Source organism: Bos taurus, chromosome 5 (genome assembly GCF_002263795.3).
Source record: "Bos taurus isolate L1 Dominette 01449 registration number 42190680 breed Hereford chromosome 5, ARS-UCD2.0, whole genome shotgun sequence".
Lineage (NCBI taxonomy): Eukaryota > Metazoa > Chordata > Mammalia > Artiodactyla > Bovidae > Bos > Bos taurus.
This window is the reverse complement of record NC_037332.1, coordinates 97,547,152-97,563,060: the sequence shown is the minus strand read 5'-3', so window position 1 is coordinate 97,563,060 and position 15,909 is coordinate 97,547,152. Positions and strand designations below refer to the sequence as shown.

Below are 15,909 nucleotides of genomic sequence, written 5' to 3'. Positions count from 1 at the left end.
GGAGAAGGGAACAGCTACCCACTCCAGTATTCTGGCCTGGAGAATTTCATGAACTGTATAGTCCATGGGGTCTCAAAGAGTCGGACGTGACTGGTTAAGTTTTGCCTTTCACTTTCATACCCATATGCATAACAGGAATTCTAGAAAGAAAAGAAGAAGAATTACTTGAAACATATTCTAATTTGAAGAAAATTCTATTAACTTAGAATTTTCCCAAATTAGTATCAGATACCAAACCACACACTCAAGAACCTCAGAGAAGAGCAAGCAGAAATAATGAATTGAGAGGGGAAAACCTACCCATCTAGAACTCTGTACCCTGCAAAATTATCCTACAAAAGTAAAGGAGAAATAAAGACTTTCTCAGACAAACAAAACTTTAGGGAATTCATTATCTAGAGACCTACTTTGTAAGAAAAGACATTCTTTCAGAGAGAAGGAAAATGATACAGGTAAGAAACTCAGATCTATATCTTTAAAAAACGAAGCATATTAGAGAAGGAATAAATTAATATCAAAAAAACTTTTCTTTCTTTTCATTTTACTTATTGTTAATTGACCAAACAGCAATTTGTTCAAAATAACAGCAGCAACAATGTATTTGATAATTTTATATATGTGTGTCTGTGTGTGAAACAAAGGACAGCAGTAATGTAAGGTATAGAAATTAGGAATATATGTCCCACTCAATTCTGCTGTGAACCTAAAACAGCTATAAAAATAAAGTCTATTTTTTTTTTTTTTTTAAAGGCAGAGCTGTTTCTGCTTCAGTTTACTGTTCTATAAACCCTGGTACTCATTTTTAGTGTTAAGACTGGTACCAAATCTTGATTCTGTGCATTTCCCCAAAAGCAGCTAAATTATGTAACCAAAAGAAAGAATAAGAGAGAGAGATTAAAGACATTAAATGTCATTCCTAAAATGTCTCCAGTCAATGCAGTGACCTTTCTGCAGAATGAGGCTCTCTGATGTGTCTTCTCCTGAATACAGTTTTTCCTGGGTTTCAGCCTCAGAATGTGCTTTATGAAACTTTGTCCTTCTCCAGGGAGTGCAGGGAAAAAATGGCAATGGGCCCTAGCGAGCCAGGAAAGCAGCATTCACGGCACTTGGGGATGAAGCACTGAAGCTGATTCAAATGAATGGAAGCTATTGAGCTCTGTGCTCAAGACCTTTGCACAGGTACGTGATGTTGGACAGCTACAACAGCTGATCTCGTCACCGGGAATTGCATTTCTGTAACCCAAACTCATCATTCAACATGAGGGGAGGAGAAAAATCCTTGGGGGAGAAGGGGAAGCAACCCACTGGTATTTTCCTCCAAAATCAAAGTATCCTCTCTATCCAAAGTAGATACAGAGGATTTACTACTCTGTATTTTGAGTTTGATTATCTAAGAGCATTATTTGGTCCAGGTGAGGGGACAAAGTTTGAGCTACAACATTTTAACACTGTTAAGTGAGTATCAATTTACATCCCTTAGTACAAATGCAACACAAGACTAGTATGCTCTGCTTTCAAATATATGTGATCCAGACATGGCATAAATATACAATATCTCTATAAATATAACAGACTCTAGTATTCTAGGTACTGGAAGAAACTTAAGGTTTATTTTATGTATCAGAAATATTATATAACTTAGAAAAATTCCAAGTAAAGTCTACAAAAGAGATTTAAAATTTACCAGTTTTAACTTTATGATTTTTCACATTAATTATATAGTATATAATTTAAAACAAAATTGAACCCTTTACAAGTTTGTTGTTTTTCAAGATGATTCTGACTTCAAAATTCCCAGAAACTTTACACAGCTAGAAGACAGCTGCCAACAGAAAGCATCATGGGGGTAATGAATGCCAAATAAGCCATCAAGAATTGTATCTGCATTGGAGAGGTGAGGGAATGTCATTTCCAGGACTAAAATATGTAACATGAATACCGACTCTTGTTCTATTAAGCTGCATAAAACAATATGAAGAAATTAGGTTAATATAGTAAAGGGTACCTTCTAAAAGCTTGAATGTCATAAATACTAGATTTAATAAAGGCATTAGATTTAATAAAGAACAATATTTAGAGGCTACTTCTTCTAAGACAGCTACTCCTTAAAGCGGGGTGGGCACCAGCCAGTAAAAGAAAGGCATAAACTTTTTATCTAAAGATCAGCTAGCAGAATGGAGAACATCAAGACTGCTAGCAGACTAGAGACTTCATGATGCAGGGAAAAAAGAAAATTCCTGAAGTAGAAGGAAAAAAACATTCTCCAGATTATCTGGAGGATATGATATAAACAGTTTCTATTATTAGAATGAATAATATTTAACACTGGGGCCTGAAAACCTCCACCCTTAACCCAGCTGCCTAAAAATTAGACTATTAGGTAAACTCCTGGACTACCTCATTTTATTTTGGACTCTTTCCAAAAATAAAAAATAATTGGGGTACACATATTAACTAGTCAGTTTGGTTTAGCTTGTTTTGTTTTTGTTTGGACAGTTAACCTGGCTTAGTAACCTAGGGTTACCTAAAAGCACTTAACAGTAAAGCTGCTAAATTTAACTAGCTGTGTAATATATTCTGCAAACACTTTTTTATCAGCATCATATTTAAAAGCCAAAAGGATACCTAAAGTATTCTCTAGGAAATATGTTAAGTGTTTGATAAGTATCTCCCATGGCTTCATAAAAGCCAAGTAACAGGCTCATTCATATAAGAGAAATCTTTCTTCAGCAACAATTATCACTAACTTTTCAATTATGTAGCCTATTTGGCCTCTTATTTTGGCTTATGGGTTCTATCTTGGCTTTGAATTGAGAGAATATAAACGTATTTACTTGACACTGAAGAATTAAATATATGTGGTTGCAATTCCACTTTGCAGTAGTATGGACATCTGCTATCCATCAAAAATCATGCAAACCAGTACTAGGTTGTTATGGTCACTAGTTTCCACACAAATGTACTTTTACTGCTGTATCTGGCATGATACCCATTTGCAATGCTTTCTGGAAAGTAATTTTTAAATGGAGTGAAGGGTAGAAGACAGGGTTTAATTAGGAAATAACTAATGGAAGTAAACACTGTCTTTTCAAGATACCAAAATTTCTTATGCCAATAAAATAAAAATATCTCAAATGTCAATCAGACTAGATAGCAGCCATTTTATACAAATTTATTACAATCCCAAGCATGTAACTTCTAAGATTATGTAAGGAAAAAACAATAAATTTTCCAAAATATTCACAAACTCCTAATCTAGCATGTATACTTAATCTGAATCCAGCTTCCCCTAACAAAAATACTTAGAAATGTTCACTTTCAATAAAGCTAAACAGAAGGGATAAATTTTCATCCTTTACAAGATGTAATTACATACAAAGGTGGCTAATTAAGACAACATTTAGAATTGAGTCATAAAAACTAAGTGAACCAGATCTATATTAGGTCATAAATCACTCCATGATCCTTGAAGTTACTTATATAATCCTACCTATAATTAAAAGAAGTCATTAACACAGGTATTACTAAGTATGAATAATGCCCAACTATCATGCACATATATTCCCAAGAAGAAAAGGTAATATTTAAAAACATAAAAGTTAGAGTTTCTATTTCTGGTAGTTTATTAACAACATAACCAGAAAACCTTCATTTTCCTAGAATCAGTGGCAAGCCTTTCGATTTATACATTGCTATGGTCTGAATGTTTATGTTTCTTCATAATTCCTATGTTGAAATCCTCAAAGATGATACTATTAGAATGTGGGGCCTCTGGGAGGTGCTTCGCTTTAAGGGCAGAGCGATCAGGAGTGGGATTAGTGCCTTATAAAAGAGAGATCCCCTAGGCTCTTCCACCACATGAGGACACAGAAGGAAGGTGCATGAACCAGGAGGAGGGCCCTCACCAGAAGAGGACCAAGCTGGCACCTTGACTTTGGACTTTCCAGCCTCCAGAACTATAAGCAGCAAAATCTCTGTTGTTATAAGCTACTCAGTCACTGAGTAGCTTACGGTGTGTTATAATTGGTCAAATGGACTTGATGCATATATATGTGTGTCTATAAAAAAAAATTACATAAACACTACTTTAAAAGTACAACTAAGGTATGAAAGCAGGGGAAATCAAATCTCTGAAGAGCCAAAAGTTAATAGGGAAGTAAAAAGAAGTACTTAGCAACTAAACAACAACAACAAAGCAGTAGACGCTTGATGCTACGGCCACTCTGAAGGACATTCTCAACTCAGAAACTGCTGTCTCAATGGCGAAAAGGAAAATAAGGCCCTGACACACAAGAAGCAAGCACTGTGTTATAACTGAGATTTTTGCACAAAGCACAGACCTTCAGGGAACGATCAAGTACAGAAACCTGCCACTGGTAGGAGGCGGCAAAGAAATTTTCTGCCTTGGCCTAAGCTCTGAAAAGGTAGGAAAAACCACCAAAATCTGTAATCACAATGCCCTCACATAGGTTTAAGCGTCTGAATTTATTCTATCTACACTGTACGGGAACTCCTAACTCCAAAATTAAATTAAAAAATCATCTCTGCTTGAACTGGGTGGTAATACAAGTACCTACGTACATCAAAACAACACAGAAAACCTGTGCATTTTAGTACATCTAAGTTATACTTCAGTTTAAAAATAAAGTGGTCTCTGGAAACACCTGTAGTGTGCATGGCAAAAACAAACCTCTCTCTCTTCCTCTGGAGAGAGGTTTGTTTTTCACGACCCTCTACCTGAAGCCACTCAGGATTCACACAAACAACCCCTCTGAAGATCAACTCACAATTTATTTTATTTTTTTTAACTTTTATTTGCGTTTATTTTTTGTGGCATTTATTCCCGGGCCCTAGGTTTTTGTTTCTTCAGTTTCTTCTGGGATATCTTTTTCTTCTGTGCAACCTCCTCTTCTGGTTTAGGAACAATCTGTTCTTTTTCATCTCATCTCAATGTGGCAGGGAGAGCTCATGTAGGGGTTGATCCGACCGTGAGCTCTGTAAGTCCTGCGCCGCATCTTGGGGGCTTTGTTCACCTGGATGTGCTCAATGACCAGAGAATCTACATCTAAGCCCTTAAGTTCAGCATGACTCTCTGCATTTTTGAGCATGCGTAGTAAAAACTCAGCACTCTTTTTGGGCCACCAACGCTGCGTCCAGCCCCTCTGTTTGGCCTGTGCACACCTACCAACTCCACCGCTGTAACGACGGAATGGCACACACTGCTTCTTTAGAGTGACATCCTTCAGATACTTGGTGGCTTTCCAGATATGCATACCCTTTACGGCCTGGGCAGTTTCATGAGTGCTCTTAAAGCGAACACGAAGATTTGAACCTCTTGATTTGCATGATTTTGTGGGGTTTTCTTCGTCAAGTGAATAGCGCACCATTTTTAGGGGTCACCTCAGGCCGCTTACCGGAAAAGGAAGCCAACTCACAATTTAAAACTATAAAACACCTAAGGAAACAGTTCACCTTAAGAATCAGGAAATTTAACAAAGAACAGAAGTGGATTTCTAAGAACTTTAGACAACTGAATAATCTGGATAGAGACTGTAACTATTTTAAATTACCAAAACACATAAAAGACAGACTAAACCACATGGGACAGACATCATAAAAAAGTAACAGACATCCTTAACAAAACAAGAAGTGATAATCAGTGGATGTTAAAATAATCAGTAGACAAGGAACTGGATATTGGCCTTGTACAAAAGGATCATTCCACAGATTACTTGAATGATATAAAAGGAAAAGCTCAATGTTATAATAAAAATACAAACTTTCATCATCTATTGAGCCATCTTAACATCGCTACAGGTAGAACAAAATACTATGCGCTTTCTGATGTGATAACGTACTTAATACTACCTATGAAGCACTTGTGCCAAGAAACTGAATTCGCTAACCAAGTCTCCTATCATAAACTTTAATTTTTATAAGAAACGTAAAGGAGTAAAAATAAATCAAACAGCCCAAGTATCTCTTAGAAAACCCCAAATCCGTAACATTCTACAAAACAACTACAGAACCTTCTCAATAAAAGCATGAGAAAAAAATAGATAGGGAGGGACTATTCCAGAGAAACTTAAGAGACATCATCAAGTGCAATCTGTGAACCTTGTTTTAAATCCTAATTCAAGTATACCAACTATAAAATAGCATTTATGAGGCTATGACAGATATCAGAATATGGACTGAGTCATCTATAATATTAAAGACTTGTTCATTTGGGGTGCGTGGAAGAAGATGGTATTGTGGTTATGGAGGAAAATACCCACTTTTCAGAGTGAAATGTCACTGTGTGGATTTGCTTTAAAACACCTCAGCTAACAAAACAGGAGAGCAGCTGAATACATTATGCTATAATCACACAATGGAATACTAGGCAGTCGCCAAAACAAACAAACAACAAAAAAAACAAGGAGGATCTCTATGAAGTGATATGGAGTGATATTCAGGATACTGCTGCTGCTACTGCTGCTAAGTCGCTTTAGTCGTGTCTGACTCTGTGCGACCCCATAGATGGCAGCCCACCAGGCTCCTCCATCCCTGGGATTCTCCAGGCAAGAACACTAGAGTGGGTTGCCATTTCCTTCTCCAATGCGTGAAAGTGAAAAGTGAAAGTGAAGTCGCTCAGTCGTATCAGACTCTTAGCGACCCCATGGACTGCCGCCTACCAGGCTCCTCCATCCATGGGCTTTTCCAGGCAAGAGTACTGGAGTGGGGTGCCATTGCCTTCTCCGCTGTTAGTTAAAAAACAAAGTGCAAGAGAGCATCTTTAGTATGTTCCTCTTTCATGTAAAAAAAAAAATATTAAAAAATTTATATGTATCAGCTCATCTGTACAAAAAGGAATTCAATTAAATAATAAAACTAGAAATAAATAATAATAAGATATCCTAGGGGGTAAATGGGGAGGGACAAGCTGGAAAGAAAGGGGAAATGGGACCATCGCAGAAGGATCAGGAGGAAGGACGCTACTGAGTTAAAGCTTTTTGTATTATTTCTAGCTCTAGGAAACATGGCAATTGCTTCACACAACCCAAAAATAAATTGATAATTAAAATCAACCAGGATACAGGCAGATATTCCAAATGGAACACAAACAGTAATATATTACAAATGCCACACTGCAACTGGTGGGAAGGAAAATTTACCTAAATACATTTGGAAGACAGCATTCTGACTGACAGGATTTTCACAGTAGTGTATTCCAGACAAAAAATTTGTTTCTCACAAGAGTACAGGTTGGCAATTCTGAAATTTGTACACTAGGATTGAGGAAATAAAATACATTGTGGACAATGAGAACCCCGTTTCTCACTATCATAAACTGGAATAATAAAGAAAAGGTTTGGGGGAGAAAGGGGAGAAGACTGTAACATAATTTTGTAAGTGGTGGGTTGGAATTGGAGATAAACACAAGCTCATTTTTTTAATATGTAGATACAGATACACACACACGAACTAGGTGTATATATATATACACACACACATGTACTTCGTACATGTATCTCTCAACTATTCACTGCAATGAAAACCCAGTGTGAACACATCCAGCTCCCAGATCTTAGTTCCTCAATACCATCTTCCAATAAAGGAGACAGAGCTCCTTGGAGAAAGGGTTGAGTCAAAGGGTGAAGCAAAAGGACAGGATGAATGTGGAACATCTTGTGCTTTGCAGATAGTAAACAAGTGTTTAAAAATGATGAGGGCCTGTCAAAAGAACACAGGAGCAAACCTGAAGGAACTCCCAATGGCAAAATCTAGGACAACCTGAGCAAGAAAAAGACAGTAATGGATTATAACTTATAGAATAAACAAATGCCCCGAGTCCATATTCATATAAATTATTGGCTAAATACCTAAGTAGGAAAGACAGGACAGTTCTTCCTTAAGGTAGAATTCTAACTAATAATGCATGTTTAAGAGGAACAATGGAACTGCAAATATCACCATTTGGCAGAAAACCACAGTATTAATTGTTGCAGGCAAAAACGAACAAAGGTTGCTTAAAAGTAATGTAAGAAGTGGACTTCTCACGTGGCTCAGTACCAAAGGATCCGTCTACCAACGCAGGAGACTTTGTAGATGTGGGTTCGAGCTTATGTGGGTTCAATCTCTGGGTCAGGAAGATCCCTTGGAGGAGGAAATGACAACCCACTCCAGTATCCTTCCCTAGAAAATTCCATGTACAGGGGAGCCTGGCGGGCTACAGTTCATGGGGTCACAAAGAGTCAGACATAACTGAGGACGCAGGCTGTAGCTGTATGATAAGAAGCAAGATAGCTGCACAGTTTCAGGTAGTTATTATAAGAGGGGAAAATGTAAACACACACACAAAACCTGGCAGAGAAAGCTATAACCAAGGGATCAAATAATACATCATCAGTATCCACATCACATATCTGCTGATATGATGCCCTGAGGGGAGAACGTCACGTGACCTCTGCTACGCCAAAAACCTATAACTGATCAAAGGAAAACCTCAGACAAATCCTAAATGAAGGACATTCTGCAAACTGACTGGCCTTGCTGCTGCTGCTGCTAAGTTGCTTCAGTCATGTCTGACTCTGTGCGACCCCATGGACTGCAGCCTACCAGGCTTCTCCATCCATGGGATTCTCCAGGGAAGAACACTGGAGTGGATTGCCATTTCCTTCTCCAATGCATGAAAGTGGAAAGTGAAAGTGAAGTCACTCAGTAGTGTCTGACTCTTAGCAACCCCATGGACTGCAGCTTACCAGGTTCCTCCATCCATGGGATTCTCCGGGCAACAGTACTGGAGTGGGGTGGCCATTGCCTTCTCCCACTGATTGGCCTTAGTAACCTTCAAAAGGTCATGGTTATGAAGACAAAGACTGGTAAAATGTCCCAGATTAGAACAGACTAAGGAAATAACAACTAAATGCAACACGGAACCCTCGACCACAAAAAGGACCCTTGTGGGAAAATTAGAGAAACTCAATTATGGTCTAGAGATCAGTTAACCATATTGTATTAACATTAATTTCCTGATCTAGCTAACTCTTCTATGATTACACAAAATATAATATTAAGGGAAGCAAGGTAAAGATTATGGGTTTCCTAAGTGGCTCAGGGATAAAGAATCCACCTGTCAATGCAGAAGCCACAGGAGATTCAAGTTCGATCCCTAGGTCAGGATGATCCCCTGGAGAAGAAATGACAACCCACTCCAGAACTCCTGCCAGGAAAATCCCAAGGACAGAGGAGCCTGGGAGGTTACAGCCCATGAAGGTCACAGAGAATCAGACAAGACTGAAGGACTGTGCATGCAGGTAAAAGTTATACAAGAACTATCAACTATTTTTCTAACATTTTGTAAGTCTAGTATTATTGATACAATATTTCTTCTTTTATGTAGGGTAACGATCTCATAGTAAGTTTTAAATGAAGGGCATAAAGAAATTCTACAAAAGCAAAACACAACCACTGATACTAAGCTGCAAAATTAGGCACAGCTGAACAAAGAATTATCTAGAAGGCAGGTGCAAAAAATAACCACAAGCCCAGAGAGATAAAGTGAGAGAAGATATGAAAGCAAGATTAAGGGGCATGGAGCATAAAATCAGGTGGTCCACATACATCAAACAGGAATTCCAGAGAAGGCTAAAGAGAATAACGGAAAAGAAAATGATGGATAACTTTCTAGAATAAAGAACAATGATGATTATATTCTAGAAACAAGGCTTCTAAGCAGGATAAATAAAACACAGCCACATCTGGACACAAAGTGAACAGAGCTGCAAAGTACCAAAAATTTAGGAATGCAGGGATTGCTTTTAAGAAACCAGAAAAAAATTAATTACAAAGCAACAATAATTAGAGAACAGACTTCTCACAGCAACAATTAAAAGTCATAATACCCTCAAAAGGACTGAGTGAAAATAACAGAGAATTCTATAATCAAATAATTATCTTTCCAAGAATGAGGACAAAATAAATATATTTGCAGATATAATGCAGCTTACCATTAACAGACTTCTGCTGAAATATTAAAGAACATACTGCAAGCAGAAGGAAGCTAAAACCAACTGGATTAAGTGGGATGCAAAAAAATAGTAAAATCAGAAATCAGTACAGTGAGTAAATCTAAAAACACAGAATTTATAAAATCCTCTTTTAAATAAAACAACCAGGTTGCATTTTTTAAGTAATTCAACGTGCAAAAACAGAGGACCAAAAAAAAAAAAAAACAAACCATAGCTTCAGCAGAACACTTTTCATGGGGAAAAAAAAGGACCTAACGTGGAACTGGAAAATCTCAACCAAGAATCTGACTTTCTCTTATTTTACCCAAAGGACTAGGTTTGTTCAGCCAAAAAGTGAAGGTCATTTATCAAGAAGATCCTTAAAATTCCCTACCACTCCCAGGATTTAATTGGCAGAAAACAGGCTTCCCCAATTGACCAAGAGGACACCTTTCAAAATTGTACGTTATTGAGAGTTCAGACAGAGCAAGAGCTTTCATACACAGAACCAGTGCTTCAGGATATGGAGCTTTATGGATAATCCGCTATCTGCTTCTATGCAAAAACTGTGGGAATGTATATGATCTTAGGGAAAGAATAAACGATATACTTTTAAACTTAAGAGTTATTAAGAAAAGAAAAGTGTGGTCCAAGAGGTAGGAAAGCCAACAATATAAAAATCAGAAAATCTTGCGAAGAATTTCTAAAAGAAATATGGTATAATATCAAATGCTACCAAAAAAAAAAAAAAAACTAAAGACAATCACTTCATTTCTACTTCACAAATTAGCTGTCACATACTCCTCCTTCCAAAATCTTAAAGATTCAATAACACAAATATCAGGTGTGCTCAAACTAATTTGCTAAAATTTCTAAAGAGCCAATTACACTGAAATACAGCAAGGATATATAAGAACACCAAAATGCAGAGAACTCAGATAAAGGTATCCTATATTCATTACTCTCATAAAATATCATTCTTCTCTTTTGCTAGGATAAACCAAAAGGTCAATGTGCAAGCAAGGAAAGCTTTTATTTATTGATAAAAGGCAAAGAAAGCTATTAAGAGACTAGGCTACTTAGAGTCATATAGTCATACTGCAAATACTCCCTTTTAATATTCCCTCAATTTAAGTAGGCCTGGAGACATACAACATAAAAATGGTAAACTACACAATCAAAACTCAATGAGATGTGATATGTATCACTAGATATAAAGGATTAAAAGCTGGATGACACTTGTAAGAGGAAAGATCGACACTAACATTTGAGAATACATACAATTAAATACACACATTTATTTATTTATTCTTAAAAAAAAATTTTACCTTCCATGGGCCTTGATTTCTATCCCAGAGGCTAGTAAAGTAAACCTATAATACAGGTTTCCTGGATTCGTGGCTTTCCAACACACTCTTTTTAGGTAATTTCAAAAACACCTATCTCCAAGCATATCTGAATATATATACCAAGCATATCTGAATATATATAACCTGCTTGAAAGTAATGGGCCACATTTTCCATTCTTCATACAAAACATATCCTTTGATATTTTAAAGTACTTTTCAGTTTACAAGTGGAACTGGAAAAAAGGTTTAAGCTAGTTTTAGAGGTGAAACAGCCTAAAAAAGGAGGCTGAATGTGACAGCATGTGCAATAACGGCAGTAGAAACAAAATCTAAAGAATCTGTTCTGAGAAACACAATTATTAAGTATAAAATATCTAAATTAGACTGAATGTGTAACTATAAAATACAGTTTTTAAAATGAGAGTACTTTCTGTAAATGTCTGGCTTTTAAAGCTTAAATAATGTCTTTAAAATGAGATAGAGTACTTTTTTTAAATGTCTGGCTTTTAAAGTTCAAAATTGAAAGGAACTCATTTTAGAAATGAGGAAACTGACATCCAAGAAAACAAAGTAACTTGCTTGCTAATTAACAAAGCTAGATGTGACATGAAACATTCTCCAATGAGTGTATCTTTAAAATACAATTTTGAAAACTTCTAATGAAAGACTAAAAATCTTAACCATGTTTCAAATTAACAATTGCAAGTAGCCATATACAATATGAGAAAGTAGCCATATACAATATGTCTTGATTACAGTAGCTTTAAAACAAGCCTTGAACTCAGGTAGTTTCAGTCCTCCAACTTTGAATCTCTTTTCCAAAATTGTTTTGGCTACTATACAATTTAGTTTTGCATTTCTGTATAAATTTTAGGTTTAGCATGACAATTTCTATTTAAAAATCTGTTCATATTTTGTTTGGGATTGTATTGATTCAATTTAAAGAGAAATGACAGCTTAATAATACTGAGCCTTCTAATTCACAGGCATGGTGTATTTTTGCTTTTCTCTCATAAATTTTTTATTTATAAATGTTTTCCAAAATGAAAATAGGTCTACCAGAAAAATGTCCCTCACTGAGGAGAGCCCTTGCTCCTGCGGCATCAGGATGGGAAAACCTCAGGCCCCTTCCCTGCTTTCTAAGGGAGGGGGACTCCCATGGCCCGGGACCTCCTCTCATTTTTCCAGGCCAGGGCCCTCACCTGGGCAGAAGAATCAGCATGCCAGGGAGAGGGGTGGGGTGGAAGGAGGGACCAGTGTACTCAAAGGTAAAACCTTCCTTCTTCTGTAGAGCCCATTTCTCCTAGCTGGACTATCAGCAGATACAGGTGTCCTGCCCAAACTCAACAGTGATGGCTTTGGGCTCCTAGTGCATCTGGAACCATATTGTGTATTTGGTGTGGAACTTCCACAACTGCTTTTTTAGGACTTTGGCTGCCAGGTACTACACCTTAGGGCCCTCTGGATAGAAGAGGATGAAGTAGAGCATCTCCGTTCACAGGCAATGGTAGAACTCTACAGTGTTCAAGTGCCACGGCAGCATCTGCTGGTGCTAGGGGATTCTGTCAGGGGCTTCTGGGGAAAGAAGCTTCCCTGGTGGCTCAGATAGTAAAGAATCTCCCTGTCAAGTGGTGGGATCCGGGTTCGATCCCTGATTTGGGAAGATTGCCTGGAGAAGGGAATGACAACCCACTCCATATTCTTGCCTGGAGAATTCCATGGACAGATGAGCCTGGTGGGCTACAGTCCATGGGGTTGCAAAGACTGTGAGATGGGCTCAGAGTCTCAAGGGTGGGACATGTGGTGCCAGGTGGGTTCTTCTATGGCCTGCTGATTGAGCTGTGTTTGGTGAGGGCTGCAAACCCTGGTGGACACACACCCAGCAACAGCCATGGAACTGCCATGGTGCTGCTCAGAATGATGTCTTGCTCTGTTGGGTGCATCATAGGCAACATGGGAACTGAAGGATGCCAGCTCTGCCATGGACTTCAAAGAGCACAGAGGCAAGGGGCCTTGAGCTCCAGGGCAGTGCTGAGCTGCCTTGGCCTCGCCAGGGCTAGGCTTTGGGGAGTTGGGAGGATTCACAGGTATTAACACCAAGAGCCACTGCCTCCTACCCCAAGTTTTCCCTGATCCTAGGATCACACAGCACCGAGTTCCTTTGAAGTAGTTGTGGGGGCCAGGTGGGGTACCCAGAGCCTGCCTTTTGGTGTTTTTGCCTCCACTGTTGCTGAGGGTTTTCTTTTTTCTTTTTTGTAGTTTTTAGTGTACAGGTCACATACATGTTTGGTTAAATTCATTCTTAAGTATCTTACATTTTTGGTGCTACTGCAAATTCCACTTGAAATTTCCTGTTCCACATTTGTTGCTAGTATACAGAAATACGTTCAATTTATTTTGTATACTGATCTTGTATTCTGCAACTTTATAAACTCACTTATTAATGTAGGAAGGATTTTGTAGATTTGTTAGTATTTTTAGGTAAACAGTTAGAAAAAAAAAAAAAAACAATTGCAATCAAAGCCAGACTGATTTAGAATTCACAAGACCACACTAAAGTTTACATTGCTTAGAAAACAAATGTCCCTCACAAGAACAATTAACAGAGGATTATAAAAGAAATATTTACTGAAATTTTTACTTAACGTCTACTATGTGGCAGCAACTATTTAAGTCATCTGGGATACACCAGTATAGAAAATACTTTTAAACATACTCAAGTTATGACAATTACACGTACTTAACTGACAAGGAAATTATAAATCGTTCTCTTTCCACTGAACTAGTTCTGCAGCTCTTCAACATCTCTAAGATTTGAACAGTCGCTGTGGATCAGATTCAGGAGCTCCACCATCAGGAGCAGCCACATAAGAATCACCTCTCACCATAAAGCAAGGATACTGCTTTCTGTAACTACGACTGTTCACTTCTGGAACTATTTCCATACATATGTTTTTCCCGTTCCTTATTCAGAATTCTACACTGCCAGTCACTCAAAAGAAAGAAAGAAGAAAAAAAAAAAATCTCAGGCTAATAGAAGCCAAATTTAGAGAGGGAAATAAAAATCTTCCTTCAGTCTAGGCTAAATGAACTGACTGCACAAAGAACCCCATACATCTGAAAGCACACAGATGTCTGCACCAGTTCCCAGGGCTCAAACAATGCCAGTCATTCAAGAGCTTTCCTTTTACATAAGCTGATGTGAGAGCGCTCAGTCAGCTCTTCTGAACCTCATAACCCAGGATCCCGGAACTCTGATAAAGCCACCATTTTCCTCAGCTCTGTTTTCATATAGTTTCTCTGGTAAGCAAACTTCATTTTTCCCCTAAAAAATAAATCTGGAAATCATCTCTCCTGTTTGCTATTAACTGATATGAGTGATATAATTCAATCCAAAATTACTATTCCATTAAAACTAAAAGTGTTAACACAAATCTAAGATCAATACTGAAAAAACTATTTGAAAAAATATATTTTTAAATGCAGAAGTTTAAACTATTAGAAGTTTAACCTATTAGAAGTGTAAACTATTTTAAACATGCTTCATCATGCTAAGTATGAAATGACACCATTTGGCTGCATTCTATCTGCTTCCAGTTGCACAATGTAAAAAACAACCATACGACACTAACTTTCCAAAAACTAAAAGAAACTTTTGGAGAACTGCTAAAGAGTTGAAAAAGTGAATTTACATGCACACTCACACATATGCAACACTAACTACAGACATCAAAAATAATGAAAGGTATTTGACTGTTTGACCAAAACCCCATTTAGTCCTCAGGAAAAATATTTTTCAGTGAATGTCCCTCAGAAGCTTAAATAACAGTACTGTAACCTTCAAAGTACATTACTATTGATTCTTTCAATAATATCCTTTACTTGCTGAGTCTGGCAAATTCAAGATTCAAACATTAGTAAATATTTAAGCCACAGAAATGCTAATGTACTTTTTCATCACATGGGAAACTTACTTCCTAAGACACTTATCAGACCTGCCAGCAAGAAGTAAAGCTCAAGTTTTAAGGGACAAAATGAGAATGACTCTTTTAATTATTAAATTATTAGATCCTGAATAGTCAAAAGAGTTGTCTATAAATTCACCTCCCTTAACTATGTACTATCCTTAAGAGATTTGTGGCTCTTATAATTTAATACTCTTTCCCTCTCCACATACACACTACATAATGCAAAAAAAACATGCTCTGAAGAAGGAAAAGTTCTCTCCTAAGTTTTCTCTCCTTAAATAGTAAATCCTTAAAGATATTCCCCATCTCTCCCCAAGAACACAAAAAAGCAGAGCTCTGAACATACTAACCATTTAATAGATATTTGGGGAAATTTCCATCATCCTTAGAGTTATAAGACTGAATATATCAAAAAGGAGAGGGGGAGAACTATTTATCTTTTCATCAAAGTATTACTTCCTAATAAGCATGGAAAGCAACAAAACCCTGTATGTTCTACAAAGCAGTAACCTCAGAGACATTTCAACACTCCCTGAGACTTAACAACAAACTTTGTTGGCAAAACAGATTCCATTTCTCAAAAACACCTTGAAAGTTTTC

General features: G+C 37.3%; 1 protein-coding gene and 1 pseudogene across 4 annotated transcripts in view; both read right to left on the bottom strand.

Annotated features, from left to right (window-relative positions):
- The window catches only part of LRP6 (LDL receptor related protein 6), a 178,528-nt gene that overhangs the window by 142,293 nt on the left and 20,326 nt on the right, over positions 1-15,909 (bottom strand). The gene's annotated exons all lie outside the window — the stretch shown is intronic.
- LOC112446740 (large ribosomal subunit protein uL22-like) lies at positions 4,773-5,428 on the bottom strand (annotated as a pseudogene).